Here is a 14,794-nt window from a genome sequence, read left to right on the forward strand (position 1 = left end):
CTGACATCACTAGGTGTAAACAACATCTCTCCTTTGCTGTGTATGTGACTATGGAGCTGTTTGGTGTTGTCGTCTATTATGGCCTTCATAGAAGCAACAGGAGATTGTTGCATCCATCTAGAACCCTCAGAACTACAGTGCTATGATGTCACTCACTTCCACAGGCCTTGCAGAGTGTAAACAACAACAACCCAGCTTTGTTGTGTATGTAACCATAGGGATTTGTGATGTCACCTAGAACCTTCACAGCAGCGACAGCTTTATGAGGAGCATCAGCACTGCTCTGCCTGAGCAGAACCATCACCGCCATAGGTTGTCAAATAACCCGGGTTTAACCCACACAGGTAAGTCCAATGGGGTGCAGGCATGTCCTCTATGCTTACAGCTTCCCGTGGGTGTTGGTTTGATACCGTTTGGGGACAGCCAAGGAGGCATCTGCAGGCAACAAAGGTAGGTGTGTGCTTGTGTGTGTGTTTCCTATGCAGATCCTAAGCCCAGTGTCACATGCAAGTAGGAGGAGTTAGAAGGGTTCCTGGCAAATCCGGGTTATGGATTGCATTTAAAAAGGCCCCGTGGGAGTGCAATGGGCCCCTGTCTTGCTGCTTAGCAATAATGGTATGGGTTTAGGTTCTGCTGTGTGTACTGGTGGTTGACTGCCCCCCAGCCCAGAGTGTGCATGGAAAATTGTCTGGCAGCCTCCCTGACAGCAAGCAGTGATAGTGCCCATGAAGGGCACCTTGTTGGGCCCGCCCCTTTCACGGTTATCGCTTCTCGGCCTTTTGGCTAAGATCAAGTGTAGTATCTGTTCTTATCAGTTTAATATCTGATACGTCCCCTATCTGGGGACCATATATTAAATGGATTTTTGAGAACGGGGGCCGATTTCGAAGCTTGCTTCCGTCGCCCTATGCATTGACCCGATATGGCAGTATCTTCGGGTACAGTGCACCACCCCCTTACAGGGTTAAAAAGAAAGATTCCTACTTTCATTGCTACCTGCTTGCTGGCTAGCCAGCTAGCCAGCCCTGTGGGCCTTGCTGCTGCTGCAGCCAAAAAACAAAAGGTGGTGCTGCTGCTGCTTCTGCTGCTTCTGCTTCTGCTTGTGTCTGGCCGCTGTTGGAGCGTCCAGGCACAGGACTTCTGCTGCTGCTGACTAAATGGCCTCCTTAATTGGATCATTTGAGTAGCCAGCACACCTGTGCAGGTAGGGCATGACATGATAGGCAGCTGCCTTGATAGCGGGTGGGTGCTGAATGTTCCTAATTGACAAAATAAGATTAATGCTTATGAAGAAATATAAAATCTCATCCCTTCCCCAATATCGCGCCACACCCCTACCCCTTAATTCCCTGGTTGAACTTGATGGACATATGTCTTTTTTCGACCGTACTAACTATGTAACTATGTAACATAACATGGGGGGGGGGGGGTCTCCTGGCTGTTCACACAGGTGTGTCATTGCTGTACATTGACCATGCATTGCTTCTGTGGTATTGCAAAGGCAAAGACAAATGCTTCCAGCCATCCATTGCACTAATGGATTGGTCATCAGCTGGCTGTCTATGTCCCGCATCAATATAGACCAAAGTACAGAGGGTTAGGCTATGCTATTGTGCACCTACCTGATGCATCAGAAGGTGCGAGGCCCTTGCTAAATTCTGTGCACAGACTTTGAGATCTATACTTTAGACTGTATCTAAACCTGCTCCAACATGGACTGACATTCTGGCCTACTTTCAGCCGATGCGACTTGTCTGTAGCTGAACAGTCGCTTTTTATGTATTCAGCACCTATGTATAATGTTGTAAAAATGCTCTAGAAGCTAAAGTCGCAGAAATGTCACACATATTTGGCCTGCAACTTTCTGTGCGACAAATTCAGACAGGAAAAATCAGTATAAATCCTTAGAAAATTATCCCCCAGTGTCTCCATCTGCTGGCGGTATTGAATAAGCATTGCTGCACTGATGGGGTATGCATTAGACGAAAAAAAAGAAGAAAAAGAAGAATAATACGCCCAGAAAAGAGGCGAAAAGGAGAAAAACGTAAAAAAACGTGAAAAAAAAGTAAGAGGAAGAGAAGGGAAAAAAAGGTGGAAATGGGTTTCAAAGTGATTTCGGCGGAGAAATATATATATATATATATATATATATATATATATATATATATACGCGCACACACACACATATATATAAACGTATTCTCCGTTGAGATATTGCAGCCGCTGCTGTGTCCAGGCCCAGGAGCCTTAGCACTGTGCTGTGATGTCACTCAATACCACTGACATCACTAGGTGTAAACAACATCTCTCCTTTGCTGTGTATGTGACTATGGAGCTGTTTGGTGATGTCGTCTATTATGGCCTTCATAGAAGCAACAGGAGATTGTTGCATCCATCTAGAACCCTCAGAACTACAGTGCTATGATGTCACTCACTTCCACAGGCCTTGCAGAGTGTAAACAACAACAACCCAGCTTTGTTGTGTATGTAACCATAGGGATTTGTGATGTCACCTAGAACCTTCACAGCAGCGACAGCTTTATGAGGAGCATCAGCACTGCTCTGCCTGAGCAGAACCATCACCGCCATAGGTTGTCAAATAACCCGGGTTTAACCCACACAGGTAAGTCCAATGGGGTGCAGGCATGTCCTCTATGCTTACAGCTTCCCGTGGGTGTTGGTTTGATACCGTTTGGGGACAGCCAAGGAGGCATCTGCAGGCAACAAAGGTAGGTGTGTGCTTGTGTGTGTGTTTCCTATGCAGATCCTAAGCCCAGTGTCACATGCAAGTAGGAGGAGTAAGAAGGGTTCCTGGCAAATCCGGGTTATGGATTGCATTTAAAAAGGCCCCGTGGGAGTGCAATGGGCCCCTGTCTTGCTGCTTAGCAATAATGGTATGGGTTTAGGTTCTGCTGTGTGTACTGGTGGTTGACTGCCCCCCAGCCCAGAGTGTGCATGGAAAATTGTCTGGCAGCCTCCCTGACAGCAAGCAGTGATAGTGCCCATGAAGGGCACCTTGTTGGGCCCGCCCCTTTCACGGTTATCGCTTCTCGGCCTTTTGGCTAAGATCAAGTGTAGTATCTGTTCTTATCAGTTTAATATCTGATACGTCCCCTATCTGGGGACCATATATTAAATGGATTTTTGAGAACGGGGGCCGATTTCGAAGCTTGCTTCCGTCGCCCTATGCATTGACCCGATATGGCAGTATCTTCGGGTACAGTGCACCACCCCCTTACAGGGTTAAAAAGAAAGATTCCTACTTTCATTGCTACCTGCTTGCTGGCTAGCCAGCTAGCCAGCCCTGTGGGCCTTGCTGCTGCTGCTGCAGCCAAAAAACAAAAGGTGGTGCTGCTGCTGCTTCTGCTGCTTCTGCTTCTGCTTGTGTCTGGCCGCTGTTGGAGCGTCCAGGCACAGGACTTCTGCTGCTGCTGACTAAATGGCCTCCTTAATTGGATCATTTGAGTAGCCAGCACACCTGTGCAGGTAGGGCATGACATGATAGGCAGCTGCCTTGATAGCGGGTGGGTGCTGAATGTTCCTAATTGACAAAATAAGATTAATGCTTATGAAGAAATATAAAATCTCATCCCTTCCCCAATATCGCGCCACACCCCTACCCCTTAATTCCCTGGTTGAACTTGATGGACATATGTCTTTTTTCGACCGTACTAACTATGTAACTATGTAACATAACATGGGGGGGGGGGGGGGGGGTCTCCTGGCTGTTCACACAGGTGTGTCATTGCTGTACATTGACCATGCATTGCTTCTGTGGTATTGCAAAGGCAAAGACAAATGCTTCCAGCCATCCATTGCACTAATGGATTGGTCATCAGCTGGCTGTCTATGTCCCGCATCAATATAGACCAAAGTACAGAGGGTTAGGCTATGCTATTGTGCACCTACCTGATGCATCAGAAGGTGCGAGGCCCTTGCTAAATTCTGTGCACAGACTTTGAGATCTATACTTTAGACTGTATCTAAACCTGCTCCAACATGGACTGACATTCTGGCCTACTTTCAGCCGATGCGACTTGTCTGTCGCTGAACAGTCGCTTTTTATGTATTCAGCACCTATGTATAATGTTGTAAAAATGCTCTAGAAGCTAAAGTCGCAGAAATGTCACACATATTTGGCCTGCAACTTTCTGTGCGACAAATTCAGACAGGAAAAATCAGTATAAATCCTTAGAAAATTATCCCCCAGTGTCTCCATCTGCTGGCAGTATTGAATAAGCATTGCTGCACTGATGGGGTATGCATTAGACGAAAAAAAAGAAGAAAAAGAAGAATAATACGCCCAGAAAAGAGGCGAAAAGGAGAAAAACGTAAAAAAACGTGAAAAAAAAGTAAGAGGAAGAGAAGGGAAAAAAAGGTGGAAATGGGTTTAAAAGTGATTTCGGCGGAGAAATATATATATATATATATATATATATATATATATATATATATATACGCGCACACACACACATATATATAAACGTATTCTCCGTTGAGATATTGCAGCCGCTGCTGTGTCCAGGCCCAGGAGCCTTAGCACTGTGCTGTGATGTCACTCAATACCACTGACATCACTAGGTGTAAACAACATCTCTCCTTTGCTGTGTATGTGACTATGGAGCTGTTTGGTGATGTCGTCTATTATGGCCTTCATAGAAGCAACAGGAGATTGTTGCATCCATCTAGAACCCTCAGAACTACAGTGCTATGATGTCACTCACTTCCACAGGCCTTGCAGAGTGTAAACAACAACAACCCAGCTTTGTTGTGTATGTAACCATAGGGATTTGTGATGTCACCTAGAACCTTCACAGCAGCGACAGCTTTATGAGGAGCATCAGCACTGCTCTGCCTGAGCAGAACCATCACCGCCATAGGTTGTCAAATAACCCGGGTTTAACCCACACAGGTAAGTCCAATGGGGTGCAGGCATGTCCTCTATGCTTACAGCTTCCCGTGGGTGTTGGTTTGATACCGTTTGGGGACAGCCAAGGAGGCATCTGCAGGCAACAAAGGTAGGTGTGTGCTTGTGTGTGTGTTTCCTATGCAGATCCTAAGCCCAGTGTCACATGCAAGTAGGAGGAGTAAGAAGGGTTCCTGGCAAATCCGGGTTATGGATTGCATTTAAAAAGGCCCCGTGGGAGTGCAATGGGCCCCTGTCTTGCTGCTTAGCAATAATGGTATGGGTTTAGGTTCTGCTGTGTGTACTGGTGGTTGACTGCCCCCCAGCCCAGAGTGTGCATGGAAAATTGTCTGGCAGCCTCCCTGACAGCAAGCAGTGATAGTGCCCATGAAGGGCACCTTGTTGGGCCCGCCCCTTTCACGGTTATCGCTTCTCGGCCTTTTGGCTAAGATCAAGTGTAGTATCTGTTCTTATCAGTTTAATATCTGATACGTCCCCTATCTGGGGACCATATATTAAATGGATTTTTGAGAACGGGGGCCGATTTCGAAGCTTGCTTCCGTCGCCCTATGCATTGACCCGATATGGCAGTATCTTCGGGTACAGTGCACCACCCCCTTACAGGGTTAAAAAGAAAGATTCCTACTTTCATTGCTACCTGCTTGCTGGCTAGCCAGCTAGCCAGCCCTGTGGGCCTTGCTGCTGCTGCAGCCAAAAAACAAAAGGTGGTGCTGCTGCTGCTTCTGCTGCTTCTGCTTCTGCTTGTGTCTGGCCGCTGTTGGAGCGTCCAGGCACAGGACTTCTGCTGCTGCTGACTAAATGGCCTCCTTAATTGGATCATTTGAGTAGCCAGCACACCTGTGCAGGTAGGGCATGACATGATAGGCAGCTGCCTTGATAGCGGGTGGGTGCTGAATGTTCCTAATTGACAAAATAAGATTAATGCTTATGAAGAAATATAAAATCTCATCCCTTCCCCAATATCGCGCCACACCCCTACCCCTTAATTCCCTGGTTGAACTTGATGGACATATGTCTTTTTTCGACCGTACTAACTATGTAACTATGTAACATAACATGGGGGGGGGGTCTCCTGGCTGTTCACACAGGTGTGTCATTGCTGTACATTGACCATGCATTGCTTCTGTGGTATTGCAAAGGCAAAGACAAATGCTTCCAGCCATCCATTGCACTAATGGATTGGTCATCAGCTGGCTGTCTATGTCCCGCATCAATATAGACCAAAGTACAGAGGGTTAGGCTATGCTATTGTGCACCTACCTGATGCATCAGAAGGTGCGAGGCCCTTGCTAAATTCTGTGCACAGACTTTGAGATCTATACTTTAGACTGTATCTAAACCTGCTCCAACATGGACTGACATTCTGGCCTACTTTCAGCCGATGCGACTTGTCTGTCGCTGAACAGTCGCTTTTTATGTATTCAGCACCTATGTATAATGTTGTAAAAATGCTCTAGAAGCTAAAGTCGCAGAAATGTCACACATATTTGGCCTGCAACTTTCTGTGCGACAAATTCAGACAGGAAAAATCAGTATAAATCCTTAGAAAATTATCCCCCAGTGTCTCCATCTGCTGGCGGTATTGAATAAGCATTGCTGCACTGATGGGGTATGCATTAGACGAAAAAAAAGAAGAAAAAGAAGAATAATACGCCCAGAAAAGAGGCGAAAAGGAGAAAAACGTAAAAAAACGTGAAAAAAAAGTAAGAGGAAGAGAAGGGAAAAAAAGGTGGAAATGGGTTTAAAAGTGATTTCGGCGGAGAAATATATATATATATATATATATATATATATATATATATATACGCGCACACACACACATATATATAAACGTATTCTCCGTTGAGATATTGCAGCCGCTGCTGTGTCCAGGCCCAGGAGCCTTAGCACTGTGCTGTGATGTCACTCAATACCACTGACATCACTAGGTGTAAACAACATCTCTCCTTTGCTGTGTATGTGACTATGGAGCTGTTTGGTGATGTCGTCTATTATGGCCTTCATAGAAGCAACAGGAGATTGTTGCATCCATCTAGAACCCTCAGAACTACAGTGCTATGATGTCACTCACTTCCACAGGCCTTGCAGAGTGTAAACAACAACAACCCAGCTTTGTTGTGTATGTAACCATAGGGATTTGTGATGTCACCTAGAACCTTCACAGCAGCGACAGCTTTATGAGGAGCATCAGCACTGCTCTGCCTGAGCAGAACCATCACCGCCATAGGTTGTCAAATAACCCGGGTTTAACCCACACAGGTAAGTCCAATGGGGTGCAGGCATGTCCTCTATGCTTACAGCTTCCCGTGGGTGTTGGTTTGATACCGTTTGGGGACAGCCAAGGAGGCATCTGCAGGCAACAAAGGTAGGTGTGTGCTTGTGTGTGTGTTTCCTATGCAGATCCTAAGCCCAGTGTCACATGCAAGTAGGAGGAGTAAGAAGGGTTCCTGGCAAATCCGGGTTATGGATTGCATTTAAAAAGGCCCCGTGGGAGTGCAATGGGCCCCTGTCTTGCTGCTTAGCAATAATGGTATGGGTTTAGGTTCTGCTGTGTGTACTGGTGGTTGACTGCCCCCCAGCCCAGAGTGTGCATGGAAAATTGTCTGGCAGCCTCCCTGACAGCAAGCAGTGATAGTGCCCATGAAGGGCACCTTGTTGGGCCCGCCCCTTTCACGGTTATCGCTTCTCGGCCTTTTGGCTAAGATCAAGTGTAGTATCTGTTCTTATCAGTTTAATATCTGATACGTCCCCTATCTGGGGACCATATATTAAATGGATTTTTGAGAACGGGGGCCGATTTCGAAGCTTGCTTCCGTCGCCCTATGCATTGACCCGATATGGCAGTATCTTCGGGTACAGTGCACCACCCCCTTACAGGGTTAAAAAGAAAGATTCCTACTTTCATTGCTACCTGCTTGCTGGCTAGCCAGCTAGCCAGCCCTGTGGGCCTTGCTGCTGCTGCAGCCAAAAAACAAAAGGTGGTGCTGCTGCTGCTGCTTCTGCTGCTTCTGCTTCTGCTTGTGTCTGGCCGCTGTTGGAGCGTCCAGGCACAGGACTTCTGCTGCTGCTGACTAAATGGCCTCCTTAATTGGATCATTTGAGTAGCCAGCACACCTGTGCAGGTAGGGCATGACATGATAGGCAGCTGCCTTGATAGCGGGTGGGTGCTGAATGTTCCTAATTGACAAAATAAGATTAATGCTTATGAAGAAATATAAAATCTCATCCCTTCCCCAATATCGCGCCACACCCCTATCCCTTAATTCCCTGGTTGAACTTGATGGACATATGTCTTTTTTCGACCGTACTAACTATGTAACTATGTAACATAACATGGGGGGGGAGGGGGGGTTCTCCTGGCTGTTCACACAGGTGTGTCATTGCTGTACATTGACCATGCATTGCTTCTGTGGTATTGCAAAGGCAAAGACAAATGCTTCCAGCCATCCATTGCACTAATGGATTGGTCATCAGCTGGCTGTCTATGTCCCGCATCAATATAGACCAAAGTACAGAGGGTTAGGCTATGCTATTGTGCACCTACCTGATGCATCAGAAGGTGCGAGGCCCTTGCTAAATTCTGTGCACAGACTTTGAGATCTATACTTTAGACTGTATCTAAACCTGCTCCAACATGGACTGACATTCTGGCCTACTTTCAGCCGATGCGACTTGTCTGTCGCTGAACAGTCGCTTTTTATGTATTCAGCACCTATGTATAATGTTGTAAAAATGCTCTAGAAGCTAAAGTCGCAGAAATGTCACACATATTTGGCCTGCAACTTTCTGTGCGACAAATTCAGACAGGAAAAATCAGTATAAATCCTTAGAAAATTATCCCCCAGTGTCTCCATCTGCTGGCGGTATTGAATAAGCATTGCTGCACTGATGGGGTATGCATTAGACGAAAAAAAAGAAGAAAAAGAAGAATAATACGCCCAGAAAAGAGGCGAAAAGGAGAAAAACGTAAAAAAACGTGAAAAAAAAGTAAGAGGAAGAGAAGGGAAAAAAAGGTGGAAATGGGTTTAAAAGTGATTTCGGCGGAGAAATATATATATATATATATATATATATATATATATATATATATATATACGCGCACACACACACATATATATAAACGTATTCTCCGTTGAGATATTGCAGCCGCTGCTGTGTCCAGGCCCAGGAGCCTTAGCACTGTGCTGTGATGTCACTCAATACCACTGACATCACTAGGTGTAAACAACATCTCTCCTTTGCTGTGTATGTGACTATGGAGCTGTTTGGTGATGTCGTCTATTATGGCCTTCATAGAAGCAACAGGAGATTGTTGCATCCATCTAGAACCCTCAGAACTACAGTGCTATGATGTCACTCACTTCCACAGGCCTTGCAGAGTGTAAACAACAACAACCCAGCTTTGTTGTGTATGTAACCATAGGGATTTGTGATGTCACCTAGAACCTTCACAGCAGCGACAGCTTTATGAGGAGCATCAGCACTGCTCTGCCTGAGCAGAACCATCACTGCCATAGGTTGTCAAATAACCCGGGTTTAACCCACACAGGTAAGTCCAATGGGGTGCAGGCATGTCCTCTATGCTTACAGCTTCCCGTGGGTGTTGGTTTGATACCGTTTGGGGACAGCCAAGGAGGCATCTGCAGGCAACAAAGGTAGGTGTGTGCTTGTGTGTGTGTTTCCTATGCAGATCCTAAGCCCAGTGTCACATGCAAGTAGGAGGAGTAAGAAGGGTTCCTGGCAAATCCGGGTTATGGATTGCATTTAAAAAGGCCCCGTGGGAGTGCAATGGGCCCCTGTCTTGCTGCTTAGCAATAATGGTATGGGTTTAGGTTCTGCTGTGTGTACTGGTGGTTGACTGCCCCCCAGCCCAGAGTGTGCATGGAAAATTGTCTGGCAGCCTCCCTGACAGCACGCAGTGATAGTGCCCATGAAGGGGACCTTGTTGGGCCCGCCCCTTTCACGGTTATCGCTTCTCGGCCTTTTGGCTAAGATCAAGTGTAGTATCTGTTCTTATCAGTTTAATATCTGATACGTCCCCTATCTGGGGACCATATATTAAATGGATTTTTGAGAACGGGGGCCGATTTCGAAGCTTGCTTCCGTCGCCCTATGCATTGACCCGATATGGCAGTATCTTCGGGTACAGTGCACCACCCCCTTACAGGGTTAAAAAGAAAGATTCCTACTTTCATTGCTACCTGCTTGCTGGCTAGCCAGCTAGCCAGCCCTGTGGGCCTTGCTGCTGCTGCAGCCAAAAAACAAAAGGTGGTGCTGCTGCTGCTTCTGCTGCTTCTGCTTCTGCTTGTGTCTGGCCGCTGTTGGAGCGTCCAGGCACAGGACTTCTGCTGCTGCTGACTAAATGGCCTCCTTAATTGGATCATTTGAGTAGCCAGCACACCTGTGCAGGTAGGGCATGACATGATAGGCAGCTGCCTTGATAGCGGGTGGGTGCTGAATGTTCCTAATTGACAAAATAAGATTAATGCTTATGAAGAAATATAAAATCTCATCCCTTCCCCAATATCGCGCCACACCCCTACCCCTTAATTCCCTGGTTGAACTTGATGGACATATGTCTTTTTTCGACCGTACTAACTATGTAACTATGTAACATAACATGGGGGGGGGGGGGGGGGGGTCTCCTGGCTGTTCACACAGGTGTGTCATTGCTGTACATTGACCATGCATTGCTTCTGTGGTATTGCAAAGGCAAAGACAAATGCTTCCAGCCATCCATTGCACTAATGGATTGGTCATCAGCTGGCTGTCTATGTCCCGCATCAATATAGACCAAAGTACAGAGGGTTAGGCTATGCTATTGTGCACCTACCTGATGCATCAGAAGGTGCGAGGCCCTTGCTAAATTCTGTGCACAGACTTTGAGATCTATACTTTAGACTGTATCTAAACCTGCTCCAACATGGACTGACATTCTGGCCTACTTTCAGCCGATGCGACTTGTCTGTCGCTGAACAGTCGCTTTTTATGTATTCAGCACCTATGTATAATGTTGTAAAAATGCTCTAGAAGCTAAAGTCGCAGAAATGTCACACATATTTGGACTGCAACTTTCTGTGCGACAAATTCAGACAGGAAAAATCAGTATAAATCCTTAGAAAATTATCCCCCAGTGTCTCCATCTGCTGGCGGTATTGAATAAGCATTGCTGCACTGATGGGGTATGCATTAGACGACAAAAAAGAAGAAAAAGAAGAAGAATACGCCCAGAAAAGAGGCGAAAAGGAGAAAAACGTAAAAAAACGTGAAAAAAAAGTAAGAGGAAGAGAAGGGAAAAAAAGGTGGAAATGGGTTTAAAAGTGATTTCGGCGGAGAAATATATATATATATATATATATATATATATATATATATATATATATATATACGCGCACACACACACATATATATAAACGTATTCTCCGTTGAGATATTGCAGCCGCTGCTGTGTCCAGGCCCAGGAGCCTTAGCACTGTGCTGTGATGTCACTCAATACCACTGACATCACTAGGTGTAAACAACATCTCTCCTTTGCTGTGTATGTGACTATGGAGCTGTTTGGTGATGTCGTCTATTATGGCCTTCATAGAAGCAACAGGAGATTGTTGCATCCATCTAGAACCCTCAGAACTACAGTGCTATGATGTCACTCACTTCCACAGGCCTTGCAGAGTGTAAACAACAACAACCCAGCTTTGTTGTGTATGTAACCATAGGGATTTGTGATGTCACCTAGAACCTTCACAGCAGCGACAGCTTTATGAGGAGCATCAGCACTGCTCTGCCTGAGCAGAACCATCACCGCCATAGGTTGTCAAATAACCCGGGTTTAACCCACACAGGTAAGTCCAATGGGGTGCAGGCATGTCCTCTATGCTTACAGCTTCCCGTGGGTGTTGGTTTGATACCGTTTGGGGACAGCCAAGGAGGCATCTGCAGGCAACAAAGGTAGGTGTGTGCTTGTGTGTGTGTTTCCTATGCAGATCCTAAGCCCAGTGTCACATGCAAGTAGGAGGAGTAAGAAGGGTTCCTGGCAAATCCGGGTTATGGATTGCATTTAAAAAGGCCCCGTGGGAGTGCAATGGGCCCCTGTCTTGCTGCTTAGCAATAATGGTATGGGTTTAGGTTCTGCTGTGTGTACTGGTGGTTGACTGCCCCCCAGCCCAGAGTGTGCATGGAAAATTGTCTGGCAGCCTCCCTGACAGCAAGCAGTGATAGTGCCCATGAAGGGCACCTTGTTGGGCCCGCCCCTTTCACGGTTATCGCTTCTCGGCCTTTTGGCTAAGATCAAGTGTAGTATCTGTTCTTATCAGTTTAATATCTGATACGTCCCCTATCTGGGGACCATATATTAAATGGATTTTTGAGAACGGGGGCCGATTTCGAAGCTTGCTTCCGTCGCCCTATGCATTGACCCGATATGGCAGTATCTTCGGGTACAGTGCACCACCCCCTTACAGGGTTAAAAAGAAAGATTCCTACTTTCATTGCTACCTGCTTGCTGGCTAGCCAGCTAGCCAGCCCTGTGGGCCTTGCTGCTGCTGCAGCCAAAAAACAAAAGGTGGTGCTGCTGCTGCTTCTGCTGCTTCTGCTTCTGCTTGTGTCTGGCCGCTGTTGGAGCGTCCAGGCACAGGACTTCTGCTGCTGCTGACTAAATGGCCTCCTTAATTGGATCATTTGAGTAGCCAGCACACCTGTGCAGGTAGGGCATGACATGATAGGCAGCTGCCTTGATAGCGGGTGGGTGCTGAATGTTCCTAATTGACAAAATAAGATTAATGCTTATGAAGAAATATAAAATCTCATCCCTTCCCCAATATCGCGCCACACCCCTACCCCTTAATTCCCTGGTTGAACTTGATGGACATATGTCTTTTTTCGACCGTACTAACTATGTAACTATGTAACATAACATGGGGGGGGGGGGGGGGGTCTCCTGGCTGTTCACACAGGTGTGTCATTGCTGTACATTGACCATGCATTGCTTCTGTGGTATTGCAAAGGCAAAGACAAATGCTTCCAGCCATCCATTGCACTAATGGATTGGTCATCAGCTGGCTGTCTATGTCCCGCATCAATATAGACCAAAGTACAGAGGGTTAGGCTATGCTATTGTGCACCTACCTGATGCATCAGAAGGTGCGAGGCCCTTGCTAAATTCTGTGCACAGACTTTGAGATCTATACTTTAGACTGTATCTAAACCTGCTCCAACATGGACTGACATTCTGGCCTACTTTCAGCCGATGCGACTTGTCTGTCGCTGAACAGTCGCTTTTTATGTATTCAGCACCTATGTATAATGTTGTAAAAATGCTCTAGAAGCTAAAGTCGCAGAAATGTCACACATATTTGGCCTGCAACTTTCTGTGCGACAAATTCAGACAGGAAAAATCAGTATAAATCCTTAGAAAATTATCCCCCAGTGTCTCCATCTGCTGGCGGTATTGAATAAGCATTGCTGCACTGATGGGGTATGCATTAGACGAAAAAAAAGAAGAAAAAGAAGAAGAATACGCCCAGAAAAGAGGCGAAAAGGAGAAAAACGTAAAAAAACGTGAAAAAAAAGTAAGAGGAAGAGAAGGGAAAAAAAGGTGGAAATGGGTTTAAAAGTGATTTCGGCGGAGAAATATATATATATATATATATATATATATATATATATATATATACGCGCACACACACACATATATATAAACGTATTCTCCGTTGAGATATTGCAGCCGCTGCTGTGTCCAGGCCCAGGAGCCTTAGCACTGTGCTGTGATGTCACTCAATACCACTGACATCACTAGGTGTAAACAACATCTCTCCTTTGCTGTGTATGTGACTATGGAGCTGTTTGGTGATGTCGTCTATTATGGCCTTCATAGAAGCAACAGGAGATTGTTGCATCCATCTAGAACCCTCAGAACTACAGTGCTATGATGTCACTCACTTCCACAGGCCTTGCAGAGTGTAAACAACAACAACCCAGCTTTGTTGTGTATGTAACCATAGGGATTTGTGATGTCACCTAGAACCTTCACAGCAGCGACAGCTTTATGAGGAGCATCAGCACTGCTCTGCCTGAGCAGAACCATCACCGCCATAGGTTGTCAAATAACCCGGGTTTAACCCACACAGGTAAGTCCAATGGGGTGCAGGCATGTCCTCTATGCTTACAGCTTCCCGTGGGTGTTGGTTTGATACCGTTTGGGGACAGCCAAGGAGGCATCTGCAGGCAACAAAGGTAGGTGTGTGCTTGTGTGTGTGTTTCCTATGCAGATCCTAAGCCCAGTGTCACATGCAAGTAGGAGGAGTAAGAAGGGTTCCTGGCAAATCCGGGTTATGGATTGCATTTAAAAAGGCCCCGTGGGAGTGCAATGGGCCCCTGTCTTGCTGCTTAGCAATAATGGTATGGGTTTAGGTTCTGCTGTGTGTACTGGTGGTTGACTGCCCCCCAGCCCAGAGTGTGCATGGAAAATTGTCTGGCAGCCTCCCTGACAGCAAGCAGTGATAGTGCCCATGAAGGGCACCTTGTTGGGCCCGCCCCTTTCACGGTTATCGCTTCTCGGCCTTTTGGCTAAGATCAAGTGTAGTATCTGTTCTTATCAGTTTAATATCTGATACGTCCCCTATCTGGGGACCATATATTAAATGGATTTTTGAGAACGGGGGCCGATTTCGAAGCTTGCTTCCGTCGCCCTATGCATTGACCCGATATGGCAGTATCTTCGGGTACAGTGCACCACCCCCTTACAGGGTTAAAAAGAAAGATTCCTACTTTCATTGCTACCTGCTTGCTGGCTAGCCAGCTAGCCAGCCCTGTGGGCCTTGCTGCTGCTGCAGCCAAAAAACAAAAGGTGGTGCTGCTGCTGCTTCTGCT

The 14,794-nt window shown here is 46.3% G+C and overlaps 7 non-coding genes across 7 annotated transcripts; all 7 read left to right on the forward strand.

Annotated features, from left to right (window-relative positions):
• The first annotated feature begins 763 nt into the window (after positions 1–763).
• Positions 764–954, forward strand: LOC130320766 (U2 spliceosomal RNA). Its single transcript, XR_008866616.1, has one exon. It is a non-coding gene; the product is annotated as a U2 spliceosomal RNA (small nuclear RNA).
• Positions 955–3,042: 2,088 nt separating this feature from the next.
• LOC130320767 (U2 spliceosomal RNA) lies at positions 3,043–3,233 on the forward strand. The gene has a single exon (XR_008866617.1). It is a non-coding gene; the product is annotated as a U2 spliceosomal RNA (small nuclear RNA).
• A 2,098-nt stretch (positions 3,234–5,331) lies between these two features.
• LOC130320768 (U2 spliceosomal RNA) lies at positions 5,332–5,522 on the forward strand. The gene has a single exon (XR_008866618.1). It is a non-coding gene; the product is annotated as a U2 spliceosomal RNA (small nuclear RNA).
• A 2,083-nt stretch (positions 5,523–7,605) lies between these two features.
• On the forward strand, positions 7,606–7,796 carry LOC130320769 (U2 spliceosomal RNA). The gene has a single exon (XR_008866619.1). It is a non-coding gene; the product is annotated as a U2 spliceosomal RNA (small nuclear RNA).
• A 2,099-nt stretch (positions 7,797–9,895) lies between these two features.
• Positions 9,896–10,086, forward strand: LOC130320771 (U2 spliceosomal RNA). Its single transcript, XR_008866620.1, has one exon. It is a non-coding gene; the product is annotated as a U2 spliceosomal RNA (small nuclear RNA).
• Positions 10,087–12,188: 2,102 nt separating this feature from the next.
• Positions 12,189–12,379, forward strand: LOC130320772 (U2 spliceosomal RNA). The gene has a single exon (XR_008866621.1). It is a non-coding gene; the product is annotated as a U2 spliceosomal RNA (small nuclear RNA).
• Positions 12,380–14,471: 2,092 nt separating this feature from the next.
• LOC130320773 (U2 spliceosomal RNA) lies at positions 14,472–14,662 on the forward strand. Its single transcript, XR_008866622.1, has one exon. It is a non-coding gene; the product is annotated as a U2 spliceosomal RNA (small nuclear RNA).
• Positions 14,663–14,794: the final 132 nt, after the last annotated feature.

This window comes from Hyla sarda, unplaced genomic scaffold (genome assembly GCF_029499605.1).
Source record: "Hyla sarda isolate aHylSar1 unplaced genomic scaffold, aHylSar1.hap1 scaffold_222, whole genome shotgun sequence".
In the NCBI taxonomy this organism is placed as follows: domain Eukaryota; kingdom Metazoa; phylum Chordata; class Amphibia; order Anura; family Hylidae; genus Hyla; species Hyla sarda.